The following is an 18,749-nucleotide window of genomic DNA, read 5'->3' on the forward strand; positions in this document are numbered from 1 at the left end:
AATCTCTTGAATGGTGAATGACTTTGGAAGTGCATTGTCCACAACGTAGTTAATGTACTTATCTGCTATAGAGGGCTGAGCGTCTTCCTTTATCGGAAGTGGGTATTTAGAAAGAAAGTTTGCTGTAGTATTGTCCTTCCCTGGCTGGTGTACAATGTTAAAGCAATATTCTTGCAATCTGAGTCCCCAACGTGCAATCTGCAGAGGCATTTTTACATGTGGCTTGCCATAGATCGCCATGAGAGCCTGATGATTTGTGACAATGGTACAGAAAAAGGTGATAATGTTCACACACCCGCACTACGTCAGGCTCTCTCTTTCAGACTGCTCAGCACTGGACACACTTCGACTAGCATATGAAACAATGCATCTGGGTGATGATGATTCTGGTCTGAAATGTGCTAATATGGCACCTAGGCCAACAGGACTTGCATCCACAGTTAACTCTGTTTCAAGCTCAGGATGATAGTAAGCCCTGGAAGAGGCTGGAGAGATGTGTGATTTTATCTCCTCGAAGGCTTCTTCGCACTCTGTGGACTACACAAACTCCTAACCCTTGCTTGTGAGCAATCGCAGTGTCATAGTAACCGAAGCAAAATCCTAAATTTATCTAGTACAATAATTAGCCGTTAGAAGTGGCGTATCAACAAGAACTTGCACCTTTGAGGGATCAAGGTGCAAACCCTCACTCAAAATATGGGTGCAAAGAATTTTAACATTTACTGAATTCACATTTGGCTGCATTGAGTGTCAAATGAGCATCCTCAAGCACCATACACATATGTCTTAGAATGTCGTCATGAGCCTCCTGTGTGGCTCCAAAGATGAGGATGTCATCACTGTCGTTGAAGCATTGAGGGATGTGCCGAATGACTTTATGGTTTTCATTTTGAAAAATCTCTGCTGCAGACGAGACCCAAAGCTGAGCCTTTTATATCTAAACAGCACCAAGTTTCTTGTAAAAGTAGTAATATAGCAAGATTCAGGGTGTAGTTTTAACTGGTGATACACACTGGCATAGTGGGGGCCCCACAGCCACGAGTGGTATGGGGTCTTATCACCACACGTCCTGCAAGGTAGCCCCCTCGGACTAAACAACAACAAAAACATTATTTTATCAAAACAAGTAAAAAAATATTCTTTTTGAAGTCACTCTGCCTTCAGGAAGAAATGATTTTTGTTACAGCGTAACAGAAATAATGTCTTTATGAAGGCACAGAGACTACAAAAAGAAACTATTTCCTATTGAAGTCTGAGGTCTCTCCCCACCCCATGACATGGAGACCTCCAGACCCTCCACAGATGATGGGATCAAGGGTTCCTTGCTGCTCCAGGGAGTGGAAGACCTCGTTCCCTGGACCAACGGATTAAAGGTAAGAAAATGTATTTTCTTTAAATGTGTGTCCGTTCATGTAAGTGTGTTTATATACATGTATGTAATGCAATGTGCCTGAATGAGTGAGTGCATGATGTATGGGTGGCTGCCTGGGTGTGCCTGTGTGATTGTATGGTGAAAAGGTGCAGATTTAAATGTATGGCTGACTGGGTGTGCATGTGTGAGTGTATGGTGAAACGGTGTAGACTTAAATGGCTGCCTGGATGTGCCTGTATGGTGAAAGAGTGTGCACTTAAATGTATGGGTGGCTTCCTGGGTGTGCCTGTATGGTGAAAGGGTACACAAGTAAATGTATGGGTGGCAGGGTGTGCATATGTGTGCATGGTGAATGGTGTGTGTGCTTGTGTTCAGGGGCAGAACAAAACCTAAATTTCAGTCGGGACTAACCCTTTAAATGTTGGGAGAGGCGCTAACTTCACGCGTGGTGCGGAAGTGCAAACTTATTTGTGTGAGGGCCTCTAACTTCTTTACGCATTCTAATGAGACTATTCTAGTGCAACTTCAAGGTTACAGGCAGTTAACTCTCTCCTTTAAGTCTGAAAGCACCCACCTAAGGACAGCTGTGAAAATGGGCCGTCTCCTGTCTCTCTACCCTTCCAATCACTCCGCTGACATGCAAGCACTAAACCCACATCACGATTTCAATTGCCTAAAAAATTATGCATTTGAATGCATGTACTAATAGTGAAATACTTTAAGTTAGTAAATCACAGGCATTTGTTAACGGTGAAAACCCAGGCACTGTTTAACATCTGTGTCCTGTTCTGTCCGGCAAAGGCTCTATAGGTCAGCCAGGTCGAGTCAACATAGCTCAACATTTTTGGGGGGGCGAGAGCTGAAGCCCAGTCAGCTCAATCGTGTTGCGCCACTGCTTGTGTTTAATGCCTTGATTACTCATTGGTATTCTTCATTACTCCTAGCCCTATTCTTCCTCGTCCCAGTGCGTGCGTATGAGGCAATTTGCCTTATACACAAGTACTGGGATGAAGTAGAGGGACATGGAGGTAATGCCTGGCTAAGTTACCTGTATTCTTCATCACTCCTAGTATCACTCTGGTGCCACATACGTAAGCACTAGGACAAGGAAGAGGGATGTGGTGGTAATTCTCGGCCAAGAAGCTTATTTTGGGGGTTGGGGTAGGGGGTGGGAGTTAGAGGTGATGTGGGGGGTGGGAGAGAGAGGGGCTTTTTGGGGGGGTTGGGGAGGCCAGGATTGTTTGATAAATCTTAATGGTCATCCATGTCCAGACTAAGCAGGTATGATATGTAGTATTAGTGGCAAGAGAGGCATTTTGGTGCAGCCAGTCTAGTCATTTCTTAGTTTGGCTTGACATTTCTTTTAACTGGGCATCTCTGAAAAAACAGTCCTGCTAAGTGTAATTACCTGGCTTGACTGACATTTGGGCGTTGCCAGTCTAGTTTGTCTGGTTCTTACTGTGGAACTGTATATTTTCCAGGCCATCTGTGATAAAACAATCATGATAAGTGTTATTGCTTGGGCTGGCATTTTGGTGCAACTAGTCTAGGTATGTCTAAATGCGGCCTGGCATGCTTTACTGTAATATGCTATTACGTGTCTAGACTGGTCTACATTGTACAGCCAGATGGACATGATTTCATTGTGGCATGGCATTTTTAATAGCAGAGCATTACATTCATTAAAGGATAAATATTCCTGTGCACTGTTGGTGACGTGCATGTATTGGATTTCTGGATTAGTATTACCCTACCAAACAACTGCAAATGGTCTTGCTATTTAGCCAATGTTTCTCAGAAAGTGTGCTGTATAATGCATTAAAACACATATATATATATATATATATATATATGTATATATATATACATATATATATATATACATATGTATATATATATATATATATATATATCTTTCTCCTAGTGCAGTGTGCGGCGTACTTGGCATTTGGGTGAGGAAGTTATGTATCTTACGTTTTGTCGTGGCAACTTTCCTTCTCCGTTCTTCTGGAGTGGACGATCTTAGATATTCATCACGCCTACCTGGTTATTTTCTAGCCCTCTGGGGGATTCCTGGCGTCTTTCAGGAGAATTTCTTTACCTTGTGGCGGCAGGCTGCCATTTTGTATTTAATATTCTTGCAGATGGATTGGAAGCGGTTCTCCCCCCACAGGCATTGCATGAGTGACCAATGGCCGTACATGGCCTAACATGAGGGAAATTATATTCGAACCTGTAGCATTTTTATTGGTCTCTGCTGGTCGCTTTGTCGGTTTTCTGGACCATATATTGGTGCAGCAGCAGGTGTCTGCGTGATCTTGATGTTTCCCAAGGTCACTGCTTGCATGGAAATGGCCATGTCAGCTCTCGCCAAAATTAGAATTTCCTCAAGGGACCTGGTTTTCTGTCAACGTTTCTTCTGGAATTCTGCATTCTCCCAACCTGCTATCACTTGTGATCTCAGTGCTTCATCTGTCGAACAGTTGTCGAAGTCACAATATTTAACTATTTTCCATAGCGTCATGACAAAAGTGTCTAATGTCTCTCCTTTCTCTTTGGTGGTGGTGTGAAGCTTTTCATAATCATTGTTCCTATGTGGGGCAAAAAGGTATTACCCAAATTGTTCGTTTACAATTGTTCGAATGAATAATTGACCGAATTTAAAGGGTCACAATTGACCTTTTCACAATTGACCGTATATATATATATATATATATATATATATATATATATATCGGTTTGGTAATATATATTCGGTCAATTGTGAAAAGGTCAATTGTAATTCGAACAGTTGTAAAACGAACAATTCGTATACAACTGGGCAAAATATGTATTCAATGAATAAATGATGCCTGAAAATGTGTCTTTGGCAGCATCTGGCATCTCAAACACGATATCTCACACTGTTGGATCTTGCGAGTGCATGACTATGCCATGTAATCTTTTTTCTTCTCTTATGCCTGCCACAGCAATGTAGATTTCTAATTCCTTCAGCCATCTGTTCCACCGGTGTGCAAGGCTGCTAGTGTCCGATGTGTCAAAAGGTGCAATAGCTTGCAGCTGTAAGGACTCATTCCCCCCTTCCAGTTGACTTGGCAGGGCTGGCGAGGACAGTGATGGCGTGGCATTTGTAGATTTTCCTTCTGACATGATGTGGCCGTGTGCAGGGAAAATTTGTAGCATGAGCCCTGGATTATGGCCTTCTTTGCATCGTAACTACTGCCAATGTTCTTTTCCCCGTCTCATTAGGTGCAGATTTGCAGTGTTATTATATATACAAATAACAAATAGACCGGTTACTGAAGGGATATCCCTCAGGCAGAGCTGACACGTGGGGGGCATATCAAAAGAGAGAAAGAGTGATTAACAAGTCAATAATCACTCAATGTGAACAAATTGTCTATTCAAAATATTTAATCTAGTGAGCAGTCGTTCCTGCTCGTAACAAAAATATAATTTTATTCTCAAAGTTGTACATATAAATGAAGAAATACACTTAGTAAAACATCTTTACAAATCCAACAGAACATAACACAGCCCAATTCACAATTATCCAATGTCAATAGAGTTAATTATCCTTAAGTTGATTGATAAAGCCTGATCAACACAATCCTACAAATACTTGACACATATACAATCACACAAAACATATGGATAAATAAAGTGACCAATTAGGAAGAGCAATGTCAATAGTGCTCTATCATGAAACACTTGTGTATATGTGCATTATAAATGCCATATCATATCATGACACAGAGTGGTATTAATTGCACCCTCATGTGTCCCAACATGTTTCATTCCCATGTAAAAGTCAAGTTACAGATAGTTTGCAGGAAATTCTTCAGAGGTGCAAGTGAAAGGTGGCAGTGTGTATGCAGATCATGCTGTGCGCACATGCAACTTTTGTGCTGTCCCCCCTTCGTGGGGCTCTGCAAAATAGGGATGACAGCAGCCATTTAATTGTTCCTGTCTGGCATCTGGTGAGTCATAGCCAAAAAAACGGTTACATCGAGCTTTTAATTTGCTCTCCTGTATTATTCTAGCACTTACTGTTAGTGTTTAATTCAACTACGGCAAAGTAGTTGTGGTGGTCTTAATCCTCCATATCAGCAACTAAAGGGGTGCAAAAAGATAGACCAGATTTTAGTGACACTAGGTCATTTTGCTCAATTAGAGAACACTCTAGTTTTCTCACAGCAGAAGAAGTCCAAGTGGGACAGTTGGGTGTGTAAACCCTGGAACATAAGAAGTACACATCAACTTACATAAAGTAAAGAGTTGTGGGTCAAGAGACAGTCATTATCTGGAGAAAGACAGAGAGAGAGAGAAAAAGAGAGAGAGGGAGAGAGATCGAGAGAGAGAAAATACCCTGGGAAAGGGGAACATTAACTCGCTATCCTGAACAAGAGCAATCTAATAATAAAACCAGTCGCAAAAGCAAGTGAACCAAGAGAAGTGGAACTGTTACAACCTGAATGTGAAAGAGTTACAGCAAAATCATATTCCCTCAATAAGAAATCAAAGTAAACAGAGAAACTTCAACTCCCCACTACAGGAATTAAGTTGATTAATATAAGAAGCCATGAGAGACTATCTGCAGATCATATATTAAAGACTGCTACTAGCAGTACCCTAATTATTAGTGAGTCATTCCCGTGTTCTAAGGTAGTTTTCTCTGAGTAGTAGGGACAGTTAGAGTAGTTTTGGACATCAGACTTATTGTCTTTGGGCAATCATGACTGATGAACAAGCACCATAGTTAGTAAAGCAAGTAGGGATCACCTATAGTCATGGGAACGTTAGGCATTCTAGCTTCACTTTAATACAATACCCCAAATCATGTCATCTGAGAGTCTGTGTCCTTCTTCTGACTCACCACAAGGCTCAAACAATTCTTCAAAATCACCAATTTCTTTGCAGGATGAAATTTTCCTCTGTCCTGGACTTGTATATGTACCTCAAAAACTCTTTCCACAGCTCCCCAAAAGCTGTGGTGATCCTCATATTGGTTAGAACATGGGAGGCTAGTTTATCAATTGTGTTACAGTACCAGCCCAACTCACTGTGGCTGTTTCCTCACATTTATTTCATGCCTGTTTCACTGCATTTTCTTGCCGCATTTTCATGGGGGGGCTGCATGAAAGTGAATATTTAAGGGTAGCTGGAGCTTGGCGAAGGGTTGAGTGGTCATAGAAGGGCGCTATGGAGGGACTTGTCCCCTATAAAAATGCTGCAATAAATGTAGGGAAACTCCTGCAATGAGTTGGCCCGCTATCCGTTGTATATAAACAAAAGGTATAAAAAGGATTATCAACAGTTAAAGCTGAAAAACAACTGTATGAATCAATTATAATTTTTATTAAGAAATATCATGAAAATCTTTAAATGAGAATAACTCGCAATACACTTTGTTCATAAAACATTCATAAAAAGGGAAAAGGGGACAAAGAGACAATAATCTAGGTGACCACACACATTCATTAATGAAGGCTGGGTATATTGTGCCCAGTTGAGCTTTCAAAAGCAATAAAGTGAATGTATATCTTTCTGCTACAAAATCACTTAATTGGTATTAGTATATATTTCTAGATTGACCATAACTAGAAATTCTGGCTCATACGATCTTATTTCATTGAAGTCTTGCTTTCTAGTTGATAGGAGTAACTGTTGATAAAACACAGGGAAAGCAATAATTGCTTCTATACCTTAGGGCAAAATCAATTTGCCATAAATAGTCCTGGTAAAAGGATTACCTGGTCCAGTCTGTGGTAAAACATCCTCACTGGCTGAACGTCCAATAATGGACTAGAAGCTTTAAACAAGTAGGTGCACTCGAATTGTACTGGAACCAGCCTATTAATAAATAAAATAGGAGGAATATGATTTCTGACACTGAAAAAAACATAGAATGTGCCCCATACTCTCTCCAGCGTAGTCATTGTCTTAGCTGAAATTTAAAAATGAACCTCATGTAGCAACAAGTAGATAGAGGTTGCTACAGAGTTCGTAGTTTAGTCAGTAGAAAATACTGGTTCGTTCTGGCTCAACTTCTACACTCTTTTGTAGGTGAAGTGCCTATGTGGAAACAAACAGTGATCTAGAGATACCAACAGCAGGTACGCCTTATTGTTCTATCAGGTAACAAACAAGGGGCTTACCTTAGGAAAGTTGCTAATGAGCTCCTACTGCGTGGAAAATTCAACTGTCTCAAAAGGATCATGAATTAAAAGAAATGCCGTTTCGATCGGTCATAAAACGTGAGTAAGGAGAAATCGCTATTTCATACTCTTCCACTCATGGCGAACGGGATCTGCGGGATAGAATATGGTGCCTTATTTACTTCGGTGCGCCACTCATGTCACTCTAAGCACAGCCATAAAAGTTATAAATAGTATATCATCCCGAATTAGGGCATCAAATCGGATGACTAAGCCGCGATCTCATCAAACAGGATGAGAAGTGGTGTGCACGTACAATCCACTCGGATAGAACAACAACCGAAATGCTACCCTGCTTGAGAGTGAAACACACTGGAAAAGCCCCGAATCCATGTTTAAGGGACAGTCAGAGCCCTTTTTTAGTTTTTACTATTTTGAGAGCCTAGTCACTTGAAAACAAGGAGGGGCTTGTCAGAGTGCCGATCCACAAGAGAGATGGTAGCCTACCCATGATACGCTGTCCCTAAACAAATAAATGAAGGTCTATAATATCTTTTAGAAATCGGCGCAGTGGGCCGAAATGCACAGATTCTTCAGGGGTTAAGACTATTGGTGGCGAATAAAAAACCTGGCTGGGATTTGGCCATGTGGCGAAAAAGTGTATACAGGGTACGAATATACCACTAGGTCTAGTGCCATACCGAGTCTGAAGTTTCAATAGTCCCTCTAGTCCACAGTTCCCACTGGTCTAGTTGCCCATATGGTTCTATGTCTCGGCAGCCCAGGCCCAGACAGAAAAATAGCAAAGGTGACAAGTAAAGATCAAAAGTGCGAGGTGTTTAAATCCCGACAGGGATACGTAAGCTGGTCACTCAGTCCTTGGTCTGATTGGGTATAAAGGCTCCAAGAGTCTGCTAAAGGCATGGCCGAGGTGGTGGTTGAGAATCACTCTCTGCATATGAACATGTCCATCCTCCCATGCTGCTTGAGGAAAGAACATAGCACATAGCAATGTCTAAGTGTCTCTCATCACATGTAGACTCAGGCCTCCATAGACTATCATAGTTTGTGCCATTCAATGGCTTCATTAAGGACCCTTTCGTCACTTTGTGTCAAAAAAATCAGCCTCTATTATTTTTCAAACAAAAGAACTGCTCAAAATTTGAGGACTGCAAAGGCCCGTTTCACCTTCCTTAGTTAGTTAGTTGGCTGAGCAACACCTCGAACCTCACTCAAAGAAGCTCAGGTCCTGCGCTCAGAGACATCCTGTGATTTTTGCCTACGGGTTAACATGAGGCAATTATCAGGCGTTCGTCATGAGGTCAGTACCTGCTTGTTTCTTTCAGAGGTCTACCCTGCTGTCCCCTAGAAGCCTGAAACTCCTTGTACACAGTGAATGCAGCCACAACCCAAAATGGAATTCCCCCGCCCTCACTGGCCACAACTCGCCAGATGTTAAGGCAGTACCAGAACCTCACTTTCAGAGTGATGGTGCAAACCTGCCAGATATTCTTCATGATGAACTGAGAAGCAGAAAAGATAAAAGGGGAGCGTGGATTTCTCAAAAGTGCCTACCCCACGGGGTGCACCAGCCCTGTGCCTTGTAGGGGCTGCAGCAGGAAGGTGAAGATAAGCATGCTGACAAAGGTTGTTGGTCATCGGGAAGGTAGGGCGGACAGTCCAATAATACTTCAGTTTCGAATTTGAAGTTTCTCTGGCCTCTTTCTAGGCTCCAAATGTAAAGGGCTGGTCTTCCAATGGTAGGGAGGGTCAGTATGGACAAGCTGTGATCTGTGAGCAGGGGGTCTCATGAAGTCAGGAAGGTACTGCCCCACCCATTAACAGCTCATAATTAAAGGTTCCAGTTTTGTTTTCTTTCTTTCTTGCCTGCACCCTACACACACAACTCTGCTATAGATCAGTGAAATTTGATCTGATAATACCTTTGTCTTGAATGGTACCCTGTGATCACACTTAGGGCTCAGTGAATGAGTCCCCTTTAAAAACAAAGGATAGTTCCCTTAATTACCAAAACATTGATTGAGGCCAAAAGGAGGGGCGCTTACGTTTTCACACTTGCTAACACATTTATCAGTGTTTTGATCTATTAAGCTTGCCGTCAGCCATTTGCGTAATCAGTCACCATTACAGGAAGCGCATGTACTATGTGAGAGGTGGCATTTAGGTCCCGATTCTGTCAGGCTAGTGGGAGGTGAGAGACAAAAAGGCAGTGTTTACAACTGTCCATCCATGTCTGAACTACTGGAGCTACAGCTTTGACAAACCTGATTTATAACTGAGGAGTAATTTCAAGAAGGGATGCAATAGTTGCGGCCCGCATCGCCTGTTTTTGCTGCATCCTTCCTAGGATTCTTACGACCAATTATATTCTCTGTAGAACAGATTAAGGTTGGCTAGCGGTGGAGGAAAACCTCGAACTTTGAAGTTACTGGATAGGTATATCTTTCTAGGAAAGAATCCTCTCTGTGCAGCCAAACGGTGTATACTTCGAATTTAACAAAGGAAGGGGTCCACCCAGGAGTAACACCAAATAGACGTGTCACTGAACCATGGAAAGCTCAGGCCTGTAGCGGTAAAGCATACATATATTGGATCAATTTAAAAAAGAAATCAGTTGCAAAAAAGTACTATTGATCACGCACATTTGCGCAATTCTCTGGGTGAGACATAAAGAACGTTGCCATTAGATTACAATCCTCTAATGGGATCCCAGGGAACGCCCACTGACAGGAAGTGAGCCTCATGGGTGACAGCTGTAATCTTTGGTCTCACATCCTGCGCTCTGAAGAAAAGCACTGAAGTGATTTCATTCGCAGACAGCTGTACTTTCCAAAAACAAAAATACCGCAACTTTTTCCGAACTTCAAGGCACCGACTGACCACTTCAGCAGGATGATTCCCGTTATCCTGCTGGTAAAACTTATAGTACCGTCCCCTGGTCACGTACAGTTTAGGGATATTACAAGTCGCCTTGGAGTTCCCTGCTGGTACATGGACTCGGGCTGCCACTCATGTTTAATGTGGCAGTGGACTGCAACGTTACGATTAATGTATCTGATGCTAGTACATCCCACTGATGATATGCACGTTTAGCTGTAGAAATACGGGTTTCTACCAAGTGTTAAAATGGCCTTGGGTATGTGCTGGCCTCTGCTTAAATCAATGATTTACATGGAAATACATAAGTGTAGGTACTCACCATCTCTGACGACCTGAGTACTGTTGAGAAGCACTGGTACTCTCACATTAAAAGTACTGGCTTCCCAATGAGAACCACATAGCATGACTTGCAAATAAAAGCCGTGCAGATGTACAGCACTGGCTTTAATCAATTCTTCACAAAAAGAGTTTCAGATACTCCCCAATCTTGGGTGGGCTTGCGGAATGTGTGCACCACAGCACACGGATCGTTCTGCTCAACAAAGTGTAATATGCAAGCCATGACAGATTGATTTCTGCAAACATGCAGAGCGCAATCCGCAATGCAAAAGAGACAGCATATGATATAACCAATTACATTGCCACCCCTACTAAGGAAAATTCCGGATGAGCATACTCCGTGGAGATACAACAGAACTGTGTAATGGTCAAAGCTGCTATTTTAATATTTTAATATATGTTGGACCGTAAACCTGCCTTTTCTGTTTTTTGCACTTTATGAATACGTGTTACTACCTACTTAGCCAATATATGCAGCAATGTGCTTCTGTGCAGTGAGGGATTCATCGACTCTGTGTTCTTTGCACTGCCCACTGTTCTGCACACGAAAAGGAATCATTTTTAGGTTTCATTGGAGCGAGCTTTGCTTGCTACCAGGCAGTGCTAATGAAGATACATAAGGAGAGAGGCTCTTGTGTAAGTCTAGTGCTTGGACACGGTAGACCGGTGCATCCTTCCCAAAGCGTTTTTACAGCATCAACCATTTTGTAACAGCCAGAGCAGCTATTTATGTTATGGAGGAATTTGCTGAATGTTGCTTTAAATGTATTGTTTTATATCCCCGCTGATTGGTACATTGATGTGTGCGCCTCTTTTATTCTGAATTGCATTGTGCTTGTGTTATTATTATTATTGCTGTTTAAGGTAGTTTCTGTTCGAGTGGTCAAACTACACATATTCCCAGTACATAATGACCACCATTGGCTGAGCAAATTATGCAGGCCTTTCTTTTGTTCCTATGATGTGAACATGTTGAGAGCTTACTGAGATCTGGAGAGGAAGCACGCCATGCAGGGAGTGAATGTTTCTGTAATGTTGGACAAGTTAGATATTAATTATCCTGCACTGCAAGACTCTGAAAGATGTGTCATGACACCTAGGTCAAATATGAATTAATTGCAATGGGTGGCATGTCTTGAGCTGGGCACGATACTGGAAACAAAGAAAGGCTAATGACGGATGGCCTGTACCTACCCTTGCCACTTTTTTAATGACATTTGGACACATTGAGGACAAATTTCACATTCAAAATGAGATTTCCGGGCCAACTGCATGACCTGGGGGGTGGGGGGTGGAGCAGTAGAGCAACTCAGATCGGTTCAGTATGGCATGGGCAGACTGCTGCTGACATGTTCCATCGAGAGACCGGGTCACCAACTGGCTTTTCTGGAGAGACTGGTATCATGTCTGAGGCTTCCCAGTCCCTTGCATGTCCCAGAGACCAGAATCTTTGTGCATCAGAGCAAGGATGTGGTCTGTTCAGTCACACAGTGTCTCTTTTCTATGGTAGAAACGCCACATACTGTTATCTGTCAGAGCGTGTCACATTCAGAAAGCCACATCCGCATTAGTCATTGCTATCACTGCTGAAGGCCGTGGCATTTTCTTACTTGTTTTGAAAGGGAGATTTGTACCTCTCACTTTCCTCTCCCTACATCCTATTCTATTTTAATTACACAGGCCAGTTTTCCTAACCTCTGCTCTACTTATCAAAAGTTTGCTGCCATTTTGCTGCCATTTGCTACCCTAGCTCCCCTCTTTTCACTTGTCTTGCAAGAGGTGTGCAGCCGAGTGACAAGGCGTGAGATAAAAAGTATACATCAAATACAATTAAACAAAACAATGTATGCATGCCTGTCAAAGGTGTGTGAATGTGTGATGTGAGTGTGTGCATGTATGTGTTGGAAAGTGTGAATGGTTGCAAAACAAGTGAGTCAGAACAAGCTACCATGTTAGGGAGAGTGCTGGATTAGGGGAGAGATATTGTCTGTCAACAGGAATTGGTGTGGGCTGTGGGGGTAGATGTAGTTGAGCAGTACACATCAGCATCATGGGCAACAGTTGTATGAGTTTTCATAGGTAGCGCTACTGAATATCTTGGTGCAGCCAGCATGGGCATGTTTTCTTACAGTGGCATGGCATTATAACTGGCATTATGGGGAAAGCCACACTCTGTATTCTTACAATGGTTAGTGGTATATATTGGCACAGCCATCATGGACATGTTTTCTTAAAGTTGCATTACTGTTATTATTGGCGAAGCCAACATTGAGAATGTTGTTAAGTAGAAATGCTAGTTTATATGTGATTACTGACATATATTGCAACGACCATCATGTTTTTTTTACTGTGGCATTCGTGGCATTATGGGCAAAGCCAACATGACGTGTTCTTATGTGGGAATATTGGCAAATGTTGGCACAGGCAACATAAACATGTCTTTTTACAGTGTCCAGAAGCTGATTAAATATTATGCTTTTGCCCTGCATCCTCTGCTCAGGAAAGTGAGTGGGATAAGTCATGGTCTAGCCTCCCCTCTCAGTAACGAGAAGCCTCCCCTCTCAGTTTAGTTTAGTTTAAGGATTTATATACCGCAGCCGTGGACCCGTGGGCATTAGGGCACGAGACATGACATAAACCTTAGAAAGGGTAGACAGGTGAATGAAAGAACCAGGCCGTCAAATTAAAGGAACAAAAGAGTTTTCAGATTCTTTTTAAAGGAATCCAGATCAGGTTGAATTCTGAGATCAAGAGGGAGGTTGTTCCACGCTTTCGCGGCTGATAAATAGAAAGCTCTTTTTTCAACCCTTTTGGTTCTACTTCTGGGAATGCTCAGAAGATTTAGGTTATTGGATCTCAACGATCGACTTTGCATTTTTTCCATGATAAGTTGCCTTAGATAGTCAGGCATGGTGCCATTAATGCACGTATAAGTAATCACCAATAGTCGGTATTGTACTCGGGCTTCCACCGGGAGCCAGAGCAGGCCCCTTCTAGCAGCAGAGATGTAGTCGCAGCGCTTAAGCCCTGACACAACCCGGACATCACCACTCTGAATGACTTGGAGTCTAATCATTTCTGATTTGTTGAGCCCGGCCAATAGGCTACAACAAAAGTCGATTTTAGCTCCTATAATCGCACAGGTGATTGTTTCCCCATTAGCTTGGCTAATAAAAGGCCTAAAATGGGCTAAGAGTTTTATATAAAATGCTGCGGCGGAAACTAAGCAGCCCACATGGGCCTTCATCGATAGCTGTTGATCTAAAACTACCCCCAAGTTTTAAACTTTTTTTGACCATGACCTAGCCGAGAAGAAAACTGGTAAAGGGCAAGCCCAACTTGATTGATATTTTATTTCTATCGCACTCATACACAAGTGTTTCAGACTTAGATAATAAGGGAGACGAGGCCACAAGCAAAAGCTCAGTCTTGCTTTTGTTAAGAACAAGGTTGTTTCTCAGCATCCAGTCTTCAATAACTAGCATCTATCATGGAATGCCGAACTACTTTACCAAAACACTACAGTGAATACAGAACGCAGCAGCAAGATTACTCCTCCTCTCACTAAGAGAGAATACATCACACCATCACTGATAACCCTAGATTGGCTGCCAGTCAAAGAAAACACATTTTCTTGAAAACACTGCATAACCTACAGAACAATCCAAGGCCAAGGAGTGGAATTCATACAGGGAAACATCTCCATCTGCAAATAAAACCGAACATTAAGGTCCTGCAACGACTTTCGCCTCGAACGAAAACAATGCTCAAAGCAGAAATTTGGTGAATCAGTATTCTTCTGCATCCCAGCAAAACTCTGGAACTCACTCCTGAAGGAAATGCGAACAGAAGACCACTTAAAATTCTGAGCATTTCTAAAAACATGGCTCTTTAACTCACCAACTAAACAGGAACCAGTTTTGAAGGGAAGCAGCCAAGACAATACAAGAGAATCACCCAAAATAGCCAAAACCTAACAAACTGAAACCTGGATGCCCCAACGAAATAAAGCATTTTAATGCAAACCGAATATGAGTCCTGCCAGACCAACATGACCACTTCACAGAAGGGCACAGACTACTAACATCACTTACTAACCCTACTAAAAACGTTCCAATATCCTGCATACTGACCGTCAAACTGAAAACAAAACACACACATACCTCTACACGGGCAGAAGCCTACAACCACCACAAAATGCACACCGTCAGCAACACCCAACTAAACAAAACACACTACCGAAAACTAAATCAATTACACACAAATTATCCGACACACACTCCTACAGCAAACACCACCTAACACTGATCAACTAAAAACAAACCCTGCACACAGTGACTGGTTTTTCCAAACTGAAGCTAACAACAGCACATCTAAGCTCTCTAGCACTTTCCCTTCATCTCCCCCGAACTAAGCCATCCCAGCCCTCCTTCCTTTTCAGATGTGCCAGAGCGCCTGGAAACCATGAAACTGTCAGTGCTGCACGGTATAAATCACAATAGCATAACAGAACATACAGTCTGGGTTTCGCGGTGGGTAAGAACCCCCCTCCCATCTGGTTTCCATATCCTAGTGTACTGATCATTTGAGAATATCAGGAAGGAAATGTATGAGGTAATAGGCGCAGATGGTGTAGTTAAGATGTATGCTGTATTCAAATCAATAGTTGGGTGAAGTTCAGGCTGATCTATTTACAAGCACCCTTTGTCTGAAGGGAGTTCTCAAAGTGATGACTGAGCAGTAAATGCTGTGCTAATTGTTAAATAAATTATTGACAAGTCAATTTGCAAAGCCAGACCTATCAGCTTCTCAATGCGTGTCGATCTATTTAATGCATGCATTTGTGCAATACAAGATTTTACCATGTGCCACAAAGCTTCCCTCATAAAATGATAGTTATGTTTTTCATTCTAAATACCTTCTATCCTCTCCCTTTCACTGAGTATCTTTCATATTCTCTCTCTCTCGTGTGCCCAATCTCTCCCTTTCTCTCTCACACTGGGCTCTCTTTCTTTCACTATGATTCTCTTTTGTCATGCTTTCTCTGTTTTGAACTCTCACTCTAGCTTTATTTATCTCCCACATGCTCTCTCTCTGGGATTCTCTTTCATTATATGTGATTCCCTTTCAGTCACTAATTCTCTTTCTGTTTCTGTGCAACTCTATTTTCTTTCTTCACATGTAGATATTGTGTGGATTGATTCTTATTGGAGGTCTCTTCTAAGTTCTCTCTCTCTCTCTCTTTCTCTCTCTCTCTTTCACACTCTATCCCTATATTGCCATCAGACTCCCACTCTTTTTTTTCTTTCTTTCTTTCTTTCTTTCTTTCTTTCTTTCTTTCTTTCTTTCTTTCTTTCTTTCTTTCTTTCTTTCTTTCTTTCTTTCTTTCTTTCTTTCTTTCTTTCTTTCTCTCTTTCCTCTTTCCTTCTTTCCTTCTTTCCTTCTTTCCTTCTTTCTTCCTTTCTCCTACTCTTATATTTGACTCTCTATTTCTCTCTTTCATTCCATCCATTTTTCTGACACACACTGTTTCCCTCACTTTCTACCTCTGTATCACTCTTTCACTCCTTGACTCCACTGATTTCTCTTTCACTCTAGCTCTGTTTTTCCTTTTACCCCTATTCTCTCCACACTCTTCGTTTGCATATCTGTCATTGTCTCAAGTCTCACATGATTCTCCTCTCTCGACTTCCGTTACACTCTCTATCTCAATCCCCCAGTCTTTCAATTAGTCTTGTCTCTTTTCACAGTCTTCCTCTTTATCCCAGCAGTGTCCCTCCTTCTCTCACTGAAAAGGGAATATGCATTTTTCAGCCCTATATTCTTCACAATTCTCAGTATGTTCTCTACTGGAATAATGTATCCAAAGATAAACTATATCTGTCACAATGCAATGTTCTGACCCACTGGAAGGCATGCATCTGAGCTTTTCAGCTACTAACACCTGCCCACATTCACTATTATTAGGCACCAACAATCAATTCTTATAAAAGACTATTTACTCAATTTCCCTGACTACACTCCTCCTGTATGAATTTTCACAGCACGACTTGGTATGCTGCTAGATCCGCAACATCGATTGATAAAGAAAATTTGATAGCCAAGCAGAGTACATGAGGGATATTTGCAGGAAATAACAGGGCAATTATATTAGCAGGAAACACCAGGGAGATTTGGTGTGAATATCAGGGAGATTTACGGGGCACGTCAGGAAGATTTGCAAACCGTGTTAGTGGGATTTAGGGAGAACAAAAGGAGATTGGTAGGGAACATCTGAGGCATTTGTGAATCATCTGGAAGTAAATATTGTTGCAATTTACCAGGAGCATTTCAATGATCTAGTTTGGTTTTTAAGGTCTTCTTTTCCGAGTTGGGCATAGCGCATCCTACTGCTTTTTGGCTGTGTCCTCCATACTTTACTTTCGGTTAGATGTTTTCCACTTGGACCTTTTTTCAGTTATCTCCTTGAAGACCTCTCACTGATGTCCACATTCATCATCAAGCACATACAATCAGAGCAAATAGAAAATATCTCTGCTCATTAACCATCCCTTCAGCACCTGTGGAAGAATCTTCACTCCAGTATATGGCAAAAAGATGGAAGGCTGCAGGTGCAAATATCCACACATCTGGAAGAGTTACCAGGAACATCAGGGAGATTTGCGCGGAACACTGGGAAGCTATAGAGAAGAAATTGGGAGATTTGCTAAGGAGATTTGGGAGAACATTAGGAGAATGTTAAAGTACTCCAGTGAGATCATCACATACATTTGGCAGGCAGGTCGTGAAATTTGGTGGAAGAATTAAATAGCGAAGTTGGCTCAATGATTTGAAGTTGAATGCTTGCTGTGGGTATGTATGTGTGCATGTATGTGTGTGTATGTGTGTGTGTGTACGTGCATGAGCATGTATGCATTTGTTTGGGTGCATGATCGGCAGGGCCAAAGGTAGAACTGCCTCAGAAGGGCAAACTGTGCCTTTTTCTCAACCAGATTTATACATTTGAGTAACATTTTGTTGGTTAAGTGTTATTTGCATCACAACTAAATGGTAAAAATGTGATAGCAAATGCTGTACAACATTTGTGGTTCTGTTCCAGCACTAGCTCTAAGTGAGACAAATGCATGCCTATATGTGTATAATTCAATAGGAACATCTCTACTCATTAAAACAGGGTGCATTATGGGATGTGTGACCTTGATGGGGCAGAATCTGAAATGTGTGTTATTGTATTTTCAGACACTTAGTTGTATTTCGGCATCTGTACTTAGTGATGCCATGGGTTTTCAGTGGCATGTGGTCCTCTTCAGGCACTTGTACTGTTTGGGGATGAGTGCTTTCATAGATAGGCAGTTTGGTGCTTTGGTACTTCTCTGCTCGGTGTGTCAATCTAGAAAAATGGATACCTCTACTTTGTAAGCACAAACGCATTTTGGTGGCCGTGGGCCAACCGTCTCATGCACGATATGACAGAATATAGGTTTTTGAGTTTGCCAATGAATGGCCATTTTGATGTAACAAGAATCGCCATTTTGTTTTCTAACCATTGCTCATTGCTTTCTGTTCCTATATCTTCGCAGTATATTTTCCGCTTACACTGCTCGACTGTAAAACGTTGTTGTCTGTATGTCAAAAGGACAAGGCCGCAGGGCCGAGAGGATAACAAGAGTTCGCTGAAACACAAACGTAGGCAGCGCCAGGAAGAATGCCCGGCTCCCTCCCGAATGTAGCCTTGAAGCAGAGCTGCAGGGCATTTAATCATTTCACAGCTTCCAGCCAGTCTCGTTATATGGTAGAATATGTTAGAATAATACAGCTAAATGCTTGAATTATGCTTTTCTTAAGGCCCCCCTTTGCTGAGCCCGCTAGTGCGTGTCGGCTCCCAGGACTCGAATAGCACCTAATAGATAGCAAGGTTCGGAATGCAACTCTCCCCCCCCCCGTATGTAGCTCGCTTCCAAGAACAGAAGCGCTGTGTT

General features: G+C 42.0%; 1 long non-coding RNA gene across 1 annotated transcript in view; it reads left to right on the forward strand.

Moving 5' to 3' along the window:
* The first annotated feature begins 1,265 nt into the window (after positions 1-1,265).
* Positions 1,266-18,749, forward strand: part of LOC138473751 (uncharacterized) — a 245,246-nt gene continuing 227,762 nt past the window's right edge. Inside the window, exon 1 of the long non-coding RNA XR_011268892.1 lies at positions 1,266-1,373. This is a non-coding gene — a long non-coding RNA (uncharacterized lncRNA). The remainder of the gene's footprint in view (positions 1,374-18,749) is intronic.

The sequence above is a fragment of the Ambystoma mexicanum genome, chromosome 8 (assembly GCF_040938575.1).
Source record: "Ambystoma mexicanum isolate Mex_15411 chromosome 8, UKY_AmexF1_1, whole genome shotgun sequence".
NCBI classification, from domain to species: Eukaryota; Metazoa; Chordata; class Amphibia; order Caudata; family Ambystomatidae; genus Ambystoma; species Ambystoma mexicanum.